The sequence below is a fragment of the Panulirus ornatus genome, chromosome 55 (genome assembly GCF_036320965.1).
Source record: "Panulirus ornatus isolate Po-2019 chromosome 55, ASM3632096v1, whole genome shotgun sequence".
NCBI lineage: Eukaryota > Metazoa > Arthropoda > Malacostraca > Decapoda > Palinuridae > Panulirus > Panulirus ornatus.
Genome location: NC_092278.1, coordinates 23,471,865 through 23,486,515, shown reverse-complemented (window position 1 = coordinate 23,486,515; position 14,651 = coordinate 23,471,865). Strand labels below are relative to the sequence as shown.

At 45.3% G+C, this 14,651-nt stretch overlaps 1 protein-coding gene across 6 annotated transcripts in view; it reads right to left on the bottom strand.

Annotated features, from left to right (window-relative positions):
* LOC139765566 (uncharacterized) overlaps positions 1-14,651 on the bottom strand; it is a 131,618-nt gene that overhangs the window by 31,929 nt on the left and 85,038 nt on the right. The window lies entirely within an intron of this gene.

Here is a 14,651-nt window from a genome sequence, read left to right as displayed (position 1 = left end):
AGTGTGTCACTGTTCAACGATGGGCAAATCCTTCGTTAACATACCTTCGTTGACCACCAGGTGTGTTCTCATCTTGAGAACAGCTTAAAGTTACGTTATATAATAAAAACATGTCGCAGGTTATCTTCATGATCTGAAAAGCTTAATGTAATCTCATCTAGTGAACTATTGTCGCTGAAACTAGGTAGTTTTGATATATAAAACCTGATCAGATTGCCACAACAGCTGCTCGTATATCATAAAATATAATTTGTTCTCCAGTAAAACAATGCTGAGCTACAATATTAAAGTAAACTAATTACGTCTTGGAATCACCAGAGAAAAATGATTGAAACCTACAAACACCCACAGTATCTAACACCCACAGTATCTAACACCCACAGTATCTAACACCCACAGTACCTAACACCCACAGTCCCTAACACCCACAGTCCCTAACACCCACAGTATCTAACACCCACAGTATCTAGGGAAAGGCCAGTAATTCCTGGTGACACAATTTCATAAACTGAAATCGAGTACCAAGAAAATACTTTCGTTTCATAAATTCGTTGGTATCCTCATCTAGAAAACGTACCATAATATAAAAGGAAAAAAAAACCATCTCGTAAGCTGTGTGTGTGTGTGTGTGTGTGTGTGTGTGTGTGTGTGTGTGTGTGAGGCTTCTGGCTGCTGCTTCCCGCAGTTTGTGTGTGGAGACCAAACAGACGAGGATTGGCCGTTATGATGCTTCTTCCTTCAATCCCTTGATCGTCGCAGCTGTGGCATTCTCTTCCTTCTCTCTCTCTCTCTCTCTCTCTCTCTCTCTCTCTCTCTCTCTCTCTCTCTCTCTCTTTAAGAATCAGACCTACAAACACCCGGCGAACCTCTGACTTAATTCCGAGTTTTTTGTGACTGCCAAGGTTGCCGTGGCCTGTCGTGTCCATGCCATGTCTCTCACTGTAGGACATCATGCTGGCGCTACATGATATTTGAGGTCTGTCCACCTCGCTAGATCCCATCTTAAACGCAATGGCGGGGTTAAACCACGGCAGATCACCACAAAATAACGTATATTTCCAACTCTTTTATGATGAATAACGCTACATCGAAGTTGGGGTTCGAATTAGGGAAGTAAAAAAAAATATCAGAGATAGGTAGCCCCGGACCCCTCCATCACTCAGGACCAAACATGGAATTCGAATCTGCGTTTCATGTAGAGTTTCTGCCTGAAGAACCCTGGTTGCCAGATCTCCCGGTCCACATTAAACCATGAAGTAACCTATCTGGCTATGACCTTATACAGGGGTGTGAGCCTCCATGGTGCTGGTAACAGCGTCCCAAAAAAGTGTTGCCAGATCTTTCTCCCCCTTCAACCATCATATACATTCATAACCCACCACTGCAATTCAGAGGGTGGAAGACTATACGAACGTGGCTACGCTGCATTCTAGGAAAGGCTTATGTTGCCAGGCGTACGACTAACCTATGATGGCGGGGGAGGGGGGAGCCCAGCTGTGAGCTGTGGCGCGAATGATGAGAGAGAGAGAGAGAGAGAGAGAGAGAGAGAGAGAGAGAGAGAGAGAGAGAGAGAGAGAGAGAGAGTCAGACGGGTGGCGAGCGGGTAACGGGCCAGCTGACTTCAGAGGGTAAACATTCAGGAAGACGTCGCTGAAAGGTCACAAACCGATCCACACTGAGGAAATATAGACTTACTACGTAGCATTATTGTTTCTCGTCTAGTTTTCATCAATGGCGGAAGAATCTTAAAAGAGCTAAGAAATTCTGTTAACACTCCAGTAATCAAGTCTAGGTATTGGCATTGGTAAGAAAAATATCAAATATAACATAATATTTGATTGATGTGGTGTTCATATGCGTGTTAGTGTTGTATGTGTGTCAAAACATAAATAAGATTGAAGACACATTAATCAAAAGTCATAAAGGCAGCTAACGAATATGAAAAGACACACAGAGAATCAACAATTCAAATTTATAAAGTTATATTATCGTAAAACTTGAAACAAATGGAGAGGACATTTTACAGTAAAACTTAGAAAGAATGTCAAAGATACATGGAGTAAAACTTTATATATAAGATATGTTTGATGCAGTAAAGCTTTACATATGAGATGAGACAGTCAAGCTTTATTTATAACAAATGTATGTTACAGTAAAGCTTTGTATATGATAAATGGGACAGTAAAACGTGAGATCATGTGAGGAATCCTACCCTAGCCATGCCCAGAGCCAGCAGGTCCCTAACCCGGACCCAGCGCATGTAGGGCACGCTCCTCCTGAAGACACGTCTGCGCCCTCCTCCCCAAGAAGCCAAACGTCTTGATCCATACGCTTGAATTCCACGAACAGACGGATAATCCTTACACTGTAGGTGATGAGACGAACCATAGACACTTCAACCATGTCTCCTGAACAATCCCCCCACCACCTCCCACACACTGTAATCACCAAGCCGGGTTAAGGACCCCTACGATTAAACAGACATGGTGCACGACGTGTGGACTGAGTTTGGAAAAATATAATGATACAAAACTAGCAGGCGAGGCCCGGACTGCTGAGCCATGCCTACCTAGTGACCCGGTCACCATCTTCCTGACCTCCATCTCCATGACCCCAGAGGGTGGCAGGGCGCGGGCCTCGGGCGAGTGAGGTACCTGGCGTAATTCCAGGCAATGATTGGTTCCTGGTCGGCCGGCAGAGACGGAAACATCCCCCCCCCCCCCACACCAACCCGTGACAACCTAGATTCAACCCAGCATCCAAACAACACCTTGACCTTTGGTTGTGGGTCATCATAACCCCCAGCACAACTCAATAAGGTCAGGCCCTGAGCCTCACACCCCAGTCTTGTTATTTCAACTGACTTTACCGTTATCGTACACACACACACACACACACACACACACACACACACTGACCGTAATGCCCGCCTCTGCTTCATACGGGAAGGAGGGAGGGTGCGCGTAACGCCCCGTGTTGGGAGTGGGACACGGGAATGCTTTTGTGATCCACCCGTGCGTAGAGGTCAGATGTGAACCGGACTCTTCTGTCCTGGACTCGAACCTGGGCCTGTGAGACTCACGGGGGTTATCTCTAACCCCGACACCACCACCAAGGTTTCATCAAGGGTGATCAGACGCCTCGCCACGGGACGAGACGTGTTCTGCCTCCAGGTAAATTATACACTTGCACGAGAGGTGGTGAAGGTGGTTATGGCTGGCTGGATATATCACACTACGACCCACCTGCCTAACTACCGCCTCCCTTCCTTCCTACCTACTTACCTGACTCCTTACCTACCTGCCTTCCTATCTATTTAGGTGTATCACCAACTTTCGTGTGTGTGTGTGTGTGTGTGTGTGTGTGTGTGTGTGTGTGTGTGTGTGTGTCATTACCTATTCATACAGCATGGGTACGGAATTTTACCCTGATGGTTTTGTACGGTGGCTACAGGTATAGATTTGTGGCGTAGAAAGAACTGTCGAACATATTTTGGTCCAGCAGTCGCGAGAGATGGAAGAGCCCCGATGACCCAGCACTCCACAACCAAAACAATGATGATTACCGCTATCTTCAGCCAGTGGCGCTCACACCCTGCTAACCCACCCCCAGCGCTCACATCCTGCCTATCCACCCCCAACACCTCCAGCTTCTTGTGAAAAAAATGTTGTTATTAGCTAATGACACTGCTTACATTACAAAAGTATTGGTTGTGCTTCGTATTCCAGTATGGTCAATATGGCACTATGGTCTTGTCATTAACGATAACTGGAAAACGTAAAATAATACGGTTAACGTAGCGTCTCTTCTTATTAGCGAATACAGACACTGTCAGAGTTTAACACAGACACATTCCCTAAAAGAAACACCTTTCTATCATATCTGGAAACTCTCTCTCTCTCTCTCTCTCTCTCTCTCTCTCTCTCTCTCTCTCTCTCTCTCTGATGCAAATTCACATCTCCTCTCCCTAATGAGCAGCCGACCTAACACATAGCAAACCTGAGTGGCCTGTTTTACCTTCCCAGTATCACACATCCCGACCAGTTTACCTCATCCCACTCTACATCCTTCTCTTCCCGCACACAGACCACGTCTACTACTGCGAAACATCGAATGACGTCAGAGCGACGCATGATGCTTGGCTCGGGCCCCTGGTAGAGTGGAGGGGAAGTGTCAAAACTCACTGAAGAACTTCTCAAAAGCGCTTCTGGTTTATGTGTGAGGCTTTGTGGCCCCACTACACACACCGACAGCCCAGCAGTGCTCCGTCCCTTGAGCACGACGGTGCAATCCTTGGGTACGGACGACTGGCCAACGACACTCATTCACAAGATTAGACCATCACTGGTCGTGCTCCAAGGTCGTAACGTCGTGCTCCAGGGTCGTACCGACGTACTCCAGGGTCGCACCGTCGTGCTCCACGTACCGTCGTGCTCCAGGGTCGCACCGTCGTACTCCCGTCGTGCTCCAGGGGCGCACCGTCGTGCTCCAAAGTCGTACCGTCGTGCTCCAGGGTCATACCGTCGTGCTCCAGGGTCGCACCGTCGTGCTCCACGTACCGTCGTGCTCCAGGGTCGCACCGTCGTACTCCCGTCGTGCTCCAGGGTCGCACCGTCGTGCTCCAGGGTCGTACCGACGTACTCCAGGGTCGTAACGTTGTGCTCCACGTACCGTCGTGCTCCAGGGGCGCACCGTCGTGCTCCAAAGTCGTACCGTCGTGCTCCAGGGTTGTACCGTCGTGCTCCAGGGTCGTACCGTCGTGCTCTAGGGTCGTACCGTCGTGCTCCAGGGTCGTACCGTCGTGCTCCACGTACCGTCGTGCTCCAGGGTCGCACCGTCGTACTCCCGTCGTGTTCCAGGGTCGCACCGTCGTGCTCCAGGGTCGTACCGTCGTGCTCCAGGGTCGCACCGTCGTGCTCCACGTACCGTCGTGCTCCAGGGTCGCACCGTCGTGCTCCAGGGTCGCACCGTCGTGCTCCAGGGTCGTACCGTCGTGCTCCAGGGTCGTACCGTCGTGCTCCACGTACCGTCGTGCTCCAGGGTCGTACCGTCGTGCTCCAGGGTCGCACCGTCGTGCTCCAGGGTCGTACCGTCGTGCTCCAGGGTCGTACCGCATTCTTCAGGGCGTCAAGCCAACACAGACGGTACACCCTTGGCTTTACCATCTAACTTCTGTGTTTCAGCGATGTTTTCCGTAATCTTCAAAACCAACCCGGGGACGGGACTTACCAGACTCCACCCAACCCCAGGACGAAGATTTCTGCAATATTTTATTTCCACTCGATGCTTCATGCATTTTTCTGTGGCTCTTCAAATGGACACGTGCCTCGCCCTTGTCCTCAAAAAACCGTACACTATAAATAATAATAATAATAATAAAAAAACATGTAAGCAGAAAGTCATCAAAGACAGAAATAGATTGACGAAGTAGTATCTTAAAATCTATGTTATAATGCCATTTCACATTGATGCACGTGCTTCATGCACGTGCTTCGTCCTGCTGCCCACACGTGCGGTAGTTCAAACTTCACTAAGTAAACACTTCGATTGTTCCACTGCGTCAGTCTGTCTCTGTCCGACTTCTTCCATCACATTTCATTGTTCATATTCAGAAACGGGATATAAATATCTGATTTCAGACTCCATATGATTATTTCCTCATTTGCTTCTAGTATCGCTCAGGTCTGTATACAAGTCCACTTTCACCTAATAAACAAATCAACAATATATATATATATATATATATATATATATATATATATATATATATATATATATATATATATATATATATATATACATATAAGTTTGCTGAGATAAGCAAAAACACGGCATCGCAGCATCAAAAATAAAATACTGATAATAATTAAAAAAATAATACAATATGTGCTTCAACCTCCTTGTATAATAAAACAATAAATCAACAAGTGTATCATAAATACAGGACTTGCCCTGCACAAACCACAGGCGGCAGCAAACAGCTCAATAAACAGACGGTACATAACTAAGCATTTAGACCCGCTGCATACCTGCATTACGCCATGATAAATAAACAAATGACTTGGACGTCAGCCTTGCTGACCATGGCAGAATAATAACCATGAACACAGCAGTAACCAGCCTGCCTTGTCCAGCCAGGCCCCGTCACCAGCCCAGGATGATTCCGGGAAAAGTCCTCGCTTGGCCGCTTCTTTCCTTCTTGCGTTGCAACTTTTAAGTGGTAATACAGGAGAGGAGGATTTCTAGCCTCCCCCCACCACCACCACCTCCTCTTAGATGTCTTCTACGACACGCAGGAGATACGTGGGCATTGTATTTCATCCCTATCCCAAGGCAAGAACATCCCACCGAGGCTTGGACCCGTGGCTGGCGTGTGGCCGCTGCTTCCCATAGCTTGCGTGTGTGGACCAGACACACGAGGAGAACCGTTCCTTCGCACGAACATCGTAAGTGTGCAACTTGCTCCTACCTTCCTCTAACCTCTCTACTTGACTGATGAACTTGACTTAATATCTTCATTCTTTATCTTATTTTCCTTTACCTACCACTGGTGGCCATTATGATAAATAATGATAAATATACGACTAGACATTTTTCACACCACAGGAAGTAACGCGTTACATGTTTACAGGTAACTATGAACTCCTTCATCCAAACCAAAGAACAATGTAGCAGAAAGTAACAATTGTGCTAAACGAATAAATTTCAATAAATGATTATTGTAAATGATAACTGCGCGGAAGCCCGAGCCATGAGGGACGCATCGGGATACAGGAACCCTCAGCCATTAGCGTTCGGACTTGTATATTGTGACTTGAGATTTGGTCTTTGTGTTACGTGCGTGTGCGGGTTCGAGCACAATGGAAGTGTTCCTTGCGTTCCGTTACGCTCCTTACACGTTCCTTTCAACCTTAATTCTGGGGGTTCGATGTATCTTGTATTCATGCTCAGTGAACTGAACGCCGAGGACAACACCGAAACCAAGAAGTAATTTTATGTTACAATTACGTTATGTAGCATTCACACTCAACTTGATGTTTTGTTACTCTATGACGTCTGTAACACGTGAGATAAAGCAAAATGATGGATTCGATACAGACATACATATTACCAACACAATGCAGAGGAGGCGTTCGTAACCAACGTAGTCGATGAAATCATAAACTTACCCTCCGAATCCAGAGCCACAAGCATGTGTCCGGACACGGCGTAGTGGGAGGGAGGGAGGGAGTGGAGGTTCGGTTTCAGCAGGGGTTGCGGGAGGGGGTTGGTAAGGGGGGGGGGGCGGGTAAGGTTCCTGGGCACGTGGAACCCGACACCTGCGCGGGACAGCCAAGGTCAATGTCGATGCTCACTTGTTTTTTTTTTTTTTGCATCATAATACTTTTTTCTTCTTCCCTAACGACTGTACCACCCATCCATGATCGTTAGCGACGGTCTGCGAAGACCAATGAATCGTAACTCCAGTGTCTGGCCTCCCACACAAGGCAACAACTGGAGTTAAACGCTTTAATAAACGGTGAACGACGAGGATAATGGCGGCGCATAGCTTACCCTTTCCCCCCACGACGCGTTTTCTTTATCTGACGTCAGGAGAGGAACCCTGGGGGAGGCAGTGCCAGCCCTCAACCCATGTGGATCTTGCTACACTTACTTAAGTTATGTGTCAACGCATTCGAACACTGCCTCCCTGTAAGATCGCAACTAAAATATAAAGTCAATGTTGCACAAATAAACAAAACATTGAAAATTCTATCAATCCTACAAAACTAACGGCATGGATTTATATCCATAACTACGTCAATACAAAATATCAAAACAAACTTCCAAGATGTATATATATATATATATATATATGTGGGAAGTGAGTCAGTTGTTGTTCGCTGATGATACAGCGCTGGTGGCTGATTCATGTGAGAAACTGCAGAAGCTGGTGACTGAGTTTGGTAAAGTGTGTGGAAGAAGAAAGTTAAGAGTAAATGTGAATAAGAGCAAGGTTATTAGGTACAGTAGGGGTGAGGGTCAAGTCAATTGGGAGGTGAGTTTGAATGGAGAAAAACTGGAGGAAGTGAAGTGTTTTAGATATCTGGGAGTGGATCTGTCAGCGGATGGAACCATGGAAGCGGAAGTGGATCATAGGGTGGGGGAGGGGGCGAAAATTTTGGGAGCCTTGAAAAATGTGTGGAAGTCGAGAACATTATCTCGGAAAGCAAAAATGGGTATGTTTGAAGGAATAGTGGTTCCAACAATGTTGTATGGTTGCGAGGCGTGGGCTATGGATAGAGATGTGCGCAGGAGGATGGATGTGCTGGAAATGAGATGTTTGAGGACAATGTGTGGTGTGAGGTGGTTTGATCGAGTGAGTAACGTAAGGGTAAGAGAGATGTGTGGAAATAAAAAGAGCGTGGTTGAGAGAGCAGAAGAGGGTGTTTTGAAATGGTTTGGGCACATGGAGAGAATGAGTGAGGAAAGATTGACCAAGAGGATATATGTGTCGGAGGTGGAGGGAACGAGGAGAAGAGGGAGACCAAATTGGAGGTGGAAAGATGGAGTGAAAAAGATTTTGTGTGATCGGGGCCTGAACATGCAGGAGGGTGAAAGGAGGGCAAGGAATAGAGTGAATTGGAGCGATGTGGTATACAGGGGTTGACGTGCTGTCAGTGGATTGAACCAAGGCATGTGAAGCGTCTGGGGTAAACCATGGAAAGCTGTGTAGGTATGTATATTTGCGTGTGTGGACGGTATGTACATGTGTATGGGGGGGGGGGGGTTGGGCCATTTCTTTCGTCTGTTTCCTTGCGCTACCTCGCAAACGCGGGAGACAGCCAAAAAGTATAAAAAAAAAAAAAAAAAAAAAAAAAAAAAATATATATATATATATATATATATATATATATATATATATATATATATATATATATATAAACACTCAAGTAAGGAAGGAATCTTGTGTGTGTGAATAAATAATATTTTCTATCCAAGACGGAGTGTGTGCCTGAGCAACATGCAGTACACCAGGCACAAAACATGCACAGATAAGTGTCTGTTACTTCAGGCGGTAAATGAAATGCTGGTGCGCATGATCAGGATGACAGAATGAATAATGTATGAACTCCACCTGAACCAACGAAATGCTCGACTGAACCAGAAAAAAAAGGAAAAAAAAAAATTGAACATTTTCACCATAATGAATAGTACACATAAGGGTCAGTTTGTGAACACTAGTGATACGTTCTATAGCTTGTGGACAACTACAGGTTTTAGGATCATGTGAACACACGAACCTGTATATGAACATATGATGAACACATACCCCAGTTTATTGAGGATATGAACATTTCCCAGCAGCTGGTAAATGTACATATTGAAGACAGAAGAAGTAAAGAGACAACAGAGATTTCGTCTGTTTACATCAGAACAAAGAAATTCATCTTGAAAGACCTAACAGTCTTGTGTACCGCCAGAGTGTATGTTCAATATCTTAGTGAACTGTGGTTAACGTTACGGGAAGCCTTTCAGTTTGTATCACCTTCAAACCTGTCAAACTTTCGTGTACAAAGACGCCAAACTCTTGTATTACTGCAGCTTGTAAGATTACCACAAATATTTCCTATTATAATACTGTATATGACGATGCACATATCTACGTGTTTCTAACTATAATGTCGTAGAAAGATGAAATAAATTGATATAAGAAAATTACTACTATGGACGTCATCAAATTATCATGCCTACCATATTACTCGACATCAGCGTAAGTTCAGGACCTACTCTGTGGTGCTACAGGATCAGATCTGTACACCAAGCATGTCACGTTCAACACTCTGCTTACTAAATATGATGTGTTCAAAACAATGTTCCTCCTACACAACCTCTACAACCTCACACAAAACACTGACGCTCCTGGAAGATTAAACCAAATCTAACTTTAAATTTCTTCGGTTGATGAGCAGGGGCAAATATCAAGACTGAAAGGCACATTGTTGTAACATAAATATCAAAAGTGGTTAAAATGTCGAATTACATCAATCCAAATTTTACTCAATAATCGAAGCGAGATTTATAAAATAAACTAAGCTTAAAACTACACTGTAGTCTCAGTGTGTTTACAGACAACATGATCTATTTATACATTGATCACCATGTTTACATCTTGAGCCAACTTTAACAATACAACTCTCGCTACGTTTTCTAAATATTAGGATAATCTCAGAGCCATTTTTACCAGTCGGATCTGTGTTATGAACAGCTTGTGTCCGTCTGTGTGTTGGACCTCGGTGTCCCATGCTTACTTCCTCTCCCAGTGTCCACATATGCGACTGTTTCCAGTGTGTTTGTGTTTATATATGACTTTTTCTAGGCAGCGAAGTGCGTGTCTGTGGCACGTGTGTGTGTGTGTGTGTGTGTGTGTGTACGTATGAATGGGGTCCCTACAGGGCAAGGCGGGGGACATAGCCATGTTACCATTCTAGTTCGACGTCATAAACTGGTTAGGTTAGGACAAGTTGTGTGTGTGTGTCTGGTCGGTGGTGTGGATGGTGGTAGTAGTGGTCGTAGTGGTGGTTACTGGAGTGGACTAGTAGTAACAGGAGGGGTGGTAACACTTATGGTGGTAGTGATGATGGTGGTAACACTGGACAGAAGCGCCAGAAATGGTAACACTGGCATTCTGAAGTAAGCTGCTGAACCTGGTAAACTACAGGAAATCAGTCGAGCTCAAGTATAAATGGTGTGATATAAACAAAAACTATAAGGTGATCTATCTCGAAACAAAAGAGGCTGGTATCTGAGGGGGGCGTCGGAACACAAGTGTAAAAGCTCCACATCCAACACTAATACTTTATATTCCAAGATTAACAAACAGAAACACATGAAACAATGGCGGAAGATTATCTCATTAATCAATACTAAAACTAATTCCAGTCTGGTTATTGACATATTGTATACTTATATAAAACAATCCCAGTAAACATCATATTGTACATTTTCCCCGCAATAGCTGAATATAGACGAAAAGGATGTTTATCATACAATCCGACGAATTCAAACATTGCAGCAAGACCATATAATATCTGGCGAAAGAAAAGAACAGAAAGATGAAGGTCGTGTGGGAACTGGAGGAACGCGGGTACACAAGCAGGGATGGATCCTCCAAGGCAAGCAAAACAAAGGAACGTCGCCCCACCGCCCAACAATCTGTTCGACTACAGGAAGAAGACGACGCCACACACACACACACACACACACACACACACACCATGAACAACCTGGGGAAAAAAAATAATCTTAAGGAGGAAAATATCAACTTGTCACATTTACCGCGGCACACCTGAGTCTTGGCCGAGGAAGACCAGTGCACGGGCTAACATCTTCGGTGCCCTACACTTGGGGCAGCCAAGACGTCTCTCCATAACCCCAGAAATATAAGTGAAATAAAAGTCATATCCTCGAATATCATCGCATTTATACAAATCATGACACGACGCGACGCGTCTTGTAGTTTGCTAATGATGGTTTCTGGATCAATAACCATCTTGCGAAAGAAAGAGTACAATGAACAATTCTGGCATGGCCATCATCACACGCTAAGGTGGAAATCAATTAAGTTAAGACTTTTGCATTCTCATCCAATCAGCTAAGAGCACAGACCCTGAACCACCATTTGTATTACGTTTCCGTTTCTAATTCTTAAGATCTGAAGGTTCCGTCAGGAGCGAAGTGAACTGCGTCAGAAGGAGTTTTGAGATTATGCGACCGACCAGCCGACCAACCAGCCGACCGACCAGCCGACCAATCAGCCGATCGACCAGCCGACCGACCAGCCGACCGAACGAGCGACCGGCGCCATGATGGGTTAGGTTTGTTGTTAGCGAGACAAGGAAGACTAAAAATCATTTAGTTCAGCCTGGCAACACTCCTTTGAGGACAGGACTCGCATTTCCTACATGTCATTTTCTTCTTGAAGGTCAAATTAATTACATTCACGCACGCACTGGTGCACAAGTTCACACGTACACACGCACTGGTGCACATACATACATGTGCACACGCACTGGTGCACAAACTCACACGTTTACACGCACTTGGCTTCCTGCGATATAACTCAAGAGAACATGAACGTAACCCTCACTCCACCTAGCCTCACCTCCTTCACCCACCACACAACAGAGGCTACTGGAACAAATACAGAGAAGAACGTCTAAGATCATCCCCGATCCTCCTTAACACCATCTTCCAGGGAGGCGCTCAACACAATGGTCTGCTCGGCTCTCTCTCTCTCTCTCTCTCTCTCTCTCTCTCTCTCTCTCTCTCTCTCTCTCTCTCTCTCTCTCTCTCTCTCTCCAACCATTTACCTGGTCCTCATGCGACAGACAGAAGAGAAACACCATCCCCGCCACCGTGATCTCCTGCCAACCAGAGATCCCTCGTCCCCGAGCTACAGTAGCATCAAACCCATGCAAACCAAAGTGATCATCAGCCATCAGCTGATTACATTAATCTCGACTTAGCCAACGTGATAAGACAGTTTGTTTACCCTTACGTCAACCCTTACCCACACACCTCCCATTACCTGAGTCATGTACTATATTTTCATCCTTTGGTAGCAGTTAATTCAATACATCCTTAAGTATTATTATTATCATCATTATGATTAAACTCACACTCCTGGTGAAGACTTAACACAGCCACACGTTCCAATGTACACATGCAGTGTACACAGGCAATGTACACCCAGCAAGTAAACAGACACACAATACAAACGGTATTGTTGAAGCATCATGCACGGATCCATCTGCGTTCGAACCCACACCCACCCCAGAGGCCCACACCCACCCCAGATGTTCATCCTCCTCTCCTAGCTGGTCGATAGATGGGTACCTGGCTCAGACTGGGGTGAGTGTGTGTATATAAATACACATACAGAAGTAAAGACATGGTGCACATATACAAGGATAAGAGAAACGTGTGTCACACACACACACACACACACACACACACACACACACACACACAGGCTACGTGAGAGAGATATTGCGAGAGGAGTCAGTCACTGAGGCGGCCTGGGTGGAAACATTTCCCCACCATCAGCATCTGTGGACACGCGCATCATGAAGGCCAAGCAACACACGCACACATCACGACCATATACCATCCTCTGCTCAACATAATGGTGAAGAAGTTAAGAAATGCCACCCCACAAAGGTAAAGGTGTGATAGGCAGTCACACTAAAAACATACAAATACATAACTATACACACTATACACGTACAGAAGCATACACATTCTTGGAATCATATACACTAAATCATGAGGAACATGACGCTATGAAAGTCACGTGGGTGTGGGAGGGAGCTGTGGCTTGACACTGTCTGCAGCCTCACACTACAACATCATATTACCGAGGTTATAAGAGATGGAAATCAGGCACAGGTCACTGCTGAAATTGCCTTCAGGTACGTGGATAGTGTGAAGGTTAGGACAGTGTGGCAACCAAGGACCACAGACCTACCCACCATGATTATGACACAAGAAACCACAGACCTACCCACCATGATTATGACACAAGAAACCACAGACCTACCAACCATGATTATGACACAAGAAACCACAGACCTACCCACCATGATTATGACACAAGAAACCACAGACCTACCAACCATGATTATGACACAAGAAACCACGGTCCTACCCACCATGATTATGACACAAGAAACCACGGTCCTACCCACCATGATTATGACACAAGAAACCACAGACCTACCCACCATGATTATGACACAAGAAACCACAGACCTACCCACCATGATTATGACACATTTCTTGGTAGAGATGAGTATGTACATAGTGAGCAATACTCTCCAATATGAAGGAACCAATGAACAACAAGGACTATCAGGATAAGGCGGTCGCACCATCCGGTAGATGCCTGTGCGGTACACCAGCGGTAACACCTCGACAGACACCTACTGGGAAAAACAAACAAACAAGCAAACAAATAAACAAACACTGCTCTTAAATAGGTAAGAAGACTATTACGTCCCTCCTAACAAGTATCCGTTCATAAACAAAATACAGATGAAGCAATAAGACATATCTGGAGGTATCTATGGAGAAATGTCAGCGAATTGGTAGTTAACAATGTTCAGTGTAGGATGATATGGACGCAACAGAGGTCGTAAACACCGTCATATACCAAAAGCCAACACCTTGTTGGTCAACTGTCATCCCTACACACCACGCACGTTACGGCACTTACAATAACATCGCTCAAACAAAAAAAACAAAAAACAAAAGAAGACTTCCAGAGGTAATGATAGACCTGGCGAAGGAAAGACGCAGCGCGGGTACATCCCGTTTTCTCTGTGGCATCCCGTTTTCTCGACAACAATTGACTCACGAACGCCTGCCATTTTCCAGCCCTTCACGCTCCACTGACGTGTAAGAACCTGATCACTTACAACACTTCTCTCTCTCTCTCTCTCTCTCTCTCTCTCTCTCTCTCTCTCTCTCTCTCTCTCTCTCTCTCTCTCTTCACCAAACTAGACAAATTAACTACAACATAAATCAACATACAAACGAGAGTCGTAAAGACATAATGAGGGAAGAACAGTACACGACGTAATGTGTATTTGTTATAAAATGAATGGTGT